The sequence below is a fragment of the Myotis yumanensis genome, unplaced genomic scaffold (genome assembly GCF_028538775.1).
Source record: "Myotis yumanensis isolate MYYU_CA2020_CCGP unplaced genomic scaffold, mMyoYum1.0.hap1 SCAF_1, whole genome shotgun sequence".
Lineage (NCBI taxonomy): Eukaryota > Metazoa > Chordata > Mammalia > Chiroptera > Vespertilionidae > Myotis > Myotis yumanensis.
Window position 1 is genome coordinate 149470256 of NW_027223752.1, and position 7142 is coordinate 149477397.

Genomic DNA, 7142 nt, shown 5'->3' on the forward strand with positions numbered 1-7142 from the left:
TCATTGATGTTTCTATCTCTCTCTTCCTCTCCTTTCCTCTCTGAAATCAATAAAAATATATTTTTATTTTTGCAACACTAGCTGAAATTCAATGAGAATAGAAAGAAAATAAGTAAGAAAATGTGACCTGTACTAAGAAAGAAAATAGAAATTGCTTATCTCCTCCAGATGCTGGATTTCGTATAGACTTTAAAACAGCTATTATGAACATGTTCTAAGAACTGGTGGAAGCCATGTTGAAAGAATTAATGAAAATTATGATGAAAATAATGCAATGCATGGAGAATCTCAATTAAGATAGAGAGTATATGATAGACCAAATAGAATTCCAAATAGGATTTGGAGCTGAAAAATACAATGATCTAAAATGAAAAATTCATTGGGATGAATGATTTGAGATGGTAGAAGAAAGAATTCAGTGACCTTGAAAAATCAAATGAAATTATTCAGTCTAAAGAGGAGAGAGAAGGCAATGAAGAACAGTAACAAAGCTCAAGAGACCGGATCAACATCAAGTATTGACAATCCCAGAAGGAGCAGAGAGACACTAAAGGATGGATAAGTATATTTGAAGAAATAATTGTTAAAAACTTCTCAAATGTGTTGTGGCCGGGTGGCTCAAAATGTTGTAGGTTGTATTCCTGGTAAGGACACATACCTAGGTTGGAGGCTTGACTCATGTTTGGGGTGCACCGGAATCAACCCATCGATGATTCCCTCTCACATTGATGTTAATCTCTCTCTCTCTCTCTCTCTCTCTCTCTCTCTCTCTCTCTCTCTTTCTCTCATCAATAGATACATATCCTCAGATGAAGATTTAAAAAAAGAAAACTTCTCATCTTTAATGAAAAACATTAATGTACAGATCCAAGAAACTCAACAAATCCAAGCATGAAACACACAAGGACATACACACCTAAAGGTCAAAACTGAGAAAAGCATCTTGAAAATGAGAAATAAACAACCTATCACCAAAGGAGAGAAACATTTTGATGAATTGCTGGCTTCTCACCAAAATACTGGAAGTCAAGGATCTGTGGGATAACATATTCAAAGTTATTAAAGAAAAAAAACGGCCTGGATGGTGTTGCTCAATGGTTGAGCATCAACTTATGAACCAGGAGGTTATGGTTCCATTCACGGTCAGAACACATGTCCAGTGTATAGGCTCAATCCTCAGTAGTGGGTGTGCAGGAGGCAGGTGGTCAATTATTCTCTCTCATCATTGATGTTTCTATCTCCCTCTTCCTCCCCTTTCCTCTCTCTGAAATCAATAAAAATATATTTTTTAAACAACAAGGAAAACTTTAAAAAAGAAAAAAGCTGTCTGACCATGTATTATTCTATATCCAGCTAAAATATTCTTTTAAAAAATGCATATTAAAGACATTCCCAACAAAGACTGAAAATGATTATATAAAGTGCAGTTATAGCACTGTATTTTTGAGTTGTAACATATACGCATACTACATATGACAGTAATAGCAGAAACAGAAGAACAGAAGTTACTAGAATAAAGGTAATGTATTTTACCAGAATTAAATTTGTAGTATTTTGAAGTATACTAGGATAAGTTGATGTGTATTATCTTCACTAAAATGTAACTTAAATTAAAAAAATGAACATAGGGACATTTTTATCTATGGGAAAAACAGAAAACACAAAGAGAAATAGCAGATATTAAAAACAACTTTATGAATATTAACTATGAAGGAACCATACCCAGAACTCAAATAACATAAGAGATTGCCAGACTGGGTTTTAAAAGGCAAGATTCAGCTGATAAAGGACTTGTATTCATAATATGTGATTTCTTAAAATGAATAAGACAAACAACCCCCAAAAGGGTTGGGAGTCATATATTTGAATATATATCTCTCCAAAGATACACAAATGGTAAACAGCATAGGAGAGAACACTCATTATCACTTGTGCTAGGGAAATGTAAATTAAATCCACGATGTGATACTGCTTCATATCCACTAGACGGGGCCTCAGCAAAAAGATAGACTAAAAGGGGTGAGGTGAAGTAGATGAATGATGATGGAAGGCAACCTGACTTGGGGTGGTGAACACACAGTACGATATACAGATGATGATCTGCTGTGGAACTGTATACCAGAAACCTATATAATTTCACTGGTCAATGTCACTGCAATACATTCAAATTTAAAAAAAAAAGACAGACTATAAGAAGTACTACTGTACAAGATGCAGAGACACTGGAACCCTCAAACACAGATGGTTGGAGTACAGTATTATAAGGTTAGTTTGGAAATAATTCCTCAGGTTCATAAAAATTACCACATGACTCGTCAACTTTTACCCTAGAAGTCTACTAAGAGAAATGAAACACAAATCCACACAAAGACGTGTACACACACATTAATATACACACACAAAGAGGGAGAGGGGGGAAAGGGAGGAGAAGAAAAATAGGGAAGAGGCAATCAAAAAATTAGGCAAATGAACAAAACTGATGAATCTCTGTCAAGGGTATATGGAAGGTCCTCCTATTATTCTGGTAAATTTCTGTAAACGTGAAATTACATCAAAACTTAAAATTACCTTTAAATACTCGGGATAACAAGGAAAACAAAGGCTGACCTTCATACCTATTGGCACATGAATGATGAATAGATCTACACGGTCCAGCTGAAGTTTCTTCAGTGATGTTTCCAGGGCATGTCGAACCAATTATGGTCAAAATGAAGTAGACCAATGCTGCAATAACCAAAACATTATTTTAAAAGATGGTTTGTGATGTCACACATTTGGGAACTGAAATTCAACATCATGGTTAAGAGACTGAGAAGCGAGTAACCAACCACTGTGATGGTCTCAAAATAGGAAGTCCCAAGGCTAAATTCATGTTACTTACTGTAAATGAGGCTTTCAATGGGATACTGAGATTTATTTCAGTGACTGTAAGAAAACTGTCAATAAAATGTAGGTGGGCCAGGAAAAGCAACCTAAATGTTTCAAGCATTAGCAAACTCATTTCTGAAAGGAGAGTCAGAAATGTCAGGCCAGGGGAAATGGAATCTACTGCCCTACATAGGAAATGCCAGGAAGCAGGACTGCTCAGAGGTCCACATTCGGAAAACAAATCATCATTGATGTGGACACACATAGGACCATTCTGTAGAGACCTCAGCTCTCTTTGTGTTGGAAGCAGGCTTTTCCACTTAAGAAAAATTTTACAAATTTCAGTAAATTCAATGCTGACTTGAAAACAGTCTTTCCTAGTAGGGCTCCCCTCTGGGAATAATATGTCACCCTCACTTGGATATGTGCTGAGAGAATTTGCTGAAGAATGAAAGGAGTGGATCCATTTGCAGTGGCTCAGTCAATCCACAAGCAGATGGAGAAGCTAATGAGCAAGTGGTAGTTAGAATCCCTTTCATATATGAAGGTCAAACAGCCATAACTGATATACTGATATGATTTAGGTTCTTCGGCCACTCAAAGTAAGATATTGTAACGCCGTCCCCCCACCCTCCGCCCCGCCCCAGCATTCAGGTAGAGATATGGAATAACCATGATGTTTCTCTCCAGGAAAATCTTATCTGCTTCTAGAGTTGTTGGCCCATGGGCACCTTCAGCAATGATCTTGGCTTTGAATCTGGGTGTACTGGACTTGGTCAGCTGCTTTTCACTGGCAGCAGGGATCAGTATGTCACAGTCGGCCTCTAAGATGCCCCCTTCATAAAGCTCTGCCTCAGAGAAATCTGGGATTGATCCATGCTGCAATTTGAAGTCTTCCAGTTCCTTTGGGTCAATACCATCTGGATTCCATAGACTCCCATCAGATGCACCAACACCAACACATTTAGCACCAAAGCGATGCAAATATCTCATAGAGTGAAGGCCCACATTACCAAATCCCTGAACAACAAATGTTTTATCTCCAAACCCTGGTGTCATTTCTAAAATGCTCATATAAGAAGCTTCATTGATGAAGTTTTTGATTCCATGGAAAACTCTCCAGCCAGTAGCAGAGATCCATCTCTGGACTGATGGGCTTGCCAGTGCCACAGGCAAGGGCATTAATAGCATAGTGCCCGATGGTGCTAGCACAGGTGTCCGAAATCCAGGACACCTCTCGCTCCCCGTGCTCATGTCTGGGGCAGGCACAATGCCCAGACCAATGAAGCCCTTCTTTGCCAGTTCCATGGTAAACCTCCTTGTGATCTTTCCCAACTCATTATCGGTATAGTTCTTGGGGTTGATCATAACACCAGCTTTGGCACCCCCAAATGGCACATGAACATGTCCTCAGAGAAGCCAAAGCTTTCACTTCATCTACACTCACCTCAGTGCTGTCAGGAATAGCTACCTCCCTGGCATGGCGTGCGGTGCTGGCGGTGCTGGACCTGGTAGCCCTGGATGACCTCCCAGGAACTGTCCTGGCGCCAGATGGTGAAGGACAGGCTCAGCACATGGTTGCAGGGCTTGATGATCCGCATGATGCCGCGCACCCGCTTCGGCTCCTCCCTCGCTCTTCCTCCAGGGTCTTGAGGTCCTCTACCAGCTTGTCCTCCATGATGCTGGCGCACAGTGGAAGAAGCCCTCCACCCTCCTGAAGAAGTCAGGTAGTCCTGGCAGTCAGCCGCTGCCTGGCTGTAGTGTCACCAGGAAGGTGGAGGGAGCTCCGGCTGCAGGGTGGCGGCTGCGGGCTGCCTGCAGGCCAGGCCGGCCCAGCAGCGCAGCCAAATCAGCTGCAGCGGAGCCCAGGGCTGCAGCCCGATGCCTTGCCCAGGCAGTGGGACATGGTGGGGGCGGACGAGAAGTTCTCTGAGAGGCTCGGGACCATGGGAGGGAGGGATGGCCCTGCAAGGGCTGCCCTTTTAAGCAGCAGCTTCCTGTCCTCAGGAGCGGTCCCTCCCCTTGGCGCCCACTGCCTACCCGGGAGGAAGGACTTTGGGCTCCGGGCCAAGGTGGCCTGTGAATGGCAGGGGGTGGGGCGGGGGGCCCTGGCCTCCCTGGAGCCTTACCTCCTCCTTCTCCTCCTGCTCCTCCTCCTCCTCCTCCTCCTCCATGGTCTCCCAGGCCTCCCTGGCGATGGCGCATGCAGGTCAGGCTGCAGGACCCCAGATTTTTATTTTGTTTCCTCTTCAACATTTTTGACACTGTTCTAATAGTTTTATTCAGTATTGAAAGCTTTTTAGGAAATTTTGACAGTATTTTTGTACAAAACATTTTTTTGAAAAAAACACTTGTTAACTTATTCTATTTTAACTTGCCAAATTCTATAAAAAGTTAAGAAATAAAAAAAAAAGAAAGAAAATGACAAGCTTCACTGCATGGCCCACGTGACTGTGCAAGCCCCAAGCGGACCCAAGCGCATTGCCGGGCATGCGCACTTGAGCCTCCTCAGTTGCTGCGCATGCGCCTTGCTGCCAGCATCCTGGGAGGAGAAGGAAGGGAGGCGGCTGTCTTCCTGCATCGCATCCTTTCTCCCATTAAGACTGAACTGGTGGATGCAGGGAGCAGCGCCCCCAGGACTCTAGTGAGCATGGGAGAGTGGGAGGAGGAGCCCGTGGCCTCCTAGGGGGAGGGCCCGAGGTCAGCGCCTTTCTCCTCTCAGGCATCATGGCCGCCGGGGCCCTGGGAGTGCCCACGTGACCTGGACAAGGAGGGTGGTGCGCCCACGTGGACAGGGATCAGCAAGAGTCTGGGGTATTATTTCAGGTGCCTGGGTCCTGTGGGCACCAGGAAAGGGAGCATAGGATCCAGAGTCCTCCTTGGAGCCCTGGGCAGGGGGTGGGGCGGCGGTAAAGGAAAGGCCTAGAAAGGGGAAGGCCCAGGGACCTCAGCAGCGCCCTGGGGTTTGCAGTGCGCCAAGCAGAGGCCAAGGGAGAGGCAGGCACCCCCACTGCACCCCCACTGGCCAGCTCTCCCTCCCTGCCCACAGCACAGGCAGCCTGCAGAGCCTCGGGCCTGTCTGTGGTCCAGCTGAGCTCTATTTAAGGGGAAATGGGCCTCTTCACCCGGAGGGCAGCAAGAGCAACCATCTCACAAGTGTCTCTCAAGCAGCATTTTCCTAAATGTCTTCATACCGGGAATCCAGTCCTCGCCTTTGTCACCCGCTTGAGGGGATGACCCTGCCAGAGGGTCATGACATGATGTCTTCGCAAGCCCATGTGCTTGGTATAACCAGAAAGCCTGCGCACATATATTTAAAGTACTTTCAAAGTTAAAATAAAAGAAAGAAATCATTTAACCAAGAAAGTAGTATAGCTATTCTTTTAAGTACATTATCCAAACCAAAATGTTCTACTTCCAGTGTGAAATATGAGTTGGCGTGTAAGTGCAAGATCCTTGTGGAAAAGAATACTAGGAGAAGATGAAGAGTCTCCCCAGTCTCCCCAGCCAGTTGAACCCGTGCTTGTGAGTCCTCCAGTGTCTATTACCAAACATTTATTTTTCTGAAAGTTCTGTTTAAAGAAAGTAGATAAAGTGGGAAAAGTTTCAGTTCTGGTAAGGAGAAGGAAGCATTGATCCAGGATAATTCCATAGGAAGGTTTCATTGTTTTAGGAAGATTCCATTCTGTAGTTGCCTATAGAAATATGCCCTATGACTCCTTTCTCCTGCCCTTTTTCTTAAATTTAAATTCTTTATTGTTGAAATTATTACATATGTCTCCTTTCTCCCCTATTGTCCCCTCTCTGGCTATTCCTGCCCTGCGCCCTCCCCCCCACATGTCCTGCCCCCTACTGTCCGTGTCCATTGGTTATGCTTATATGCATGCATTCAAGTCCTTTGATTGACTTCTTACCCATCCCCACTTCCCCCCTCCCCTGCCTTCCCTCCATGGCTAGTGTGTCTGTTCATGCTTCTGTGTCTCTGGGCCTATTTTTGTTCATTAGTTTACACTGTTCATTACATTCCACAAATGAATGAGATCATGTGATATTTATCTTTCACTGACTGGCTTGTTTCACTTAGGATAATGCTTTCCAGTTCCATCCGTGCTGCTGTAAAAGTTCCTTCTTTTTTACAACAGCATAATATTCCATTGTGTAGATGTGCCACAGTTTTCTAATCCTCTCATCTGCTGATGGACACTTAGGCTGCTACCAAATCTTAGCTATGGTGAATTGTGCTGCTATGAACATAGGGATGCATATATTCTTTC

At 44.0% G+C, this 7142-nt stretch overlaps 1 pseudogene; it reads right to left on the reverse strand.

The window, feature by feature from the left end:
• Nucleotides 1-3345: 3345 nt before the first annotated feature.
• On the reverse strand, nt 3346-5042 carry LOC139019813 (glutamate dehydrogenase 1, mitochondrial-like; annotated as a pseudogene).
• Nucleotides 5043-7142: the final 2100 nt, after the last annotated feature.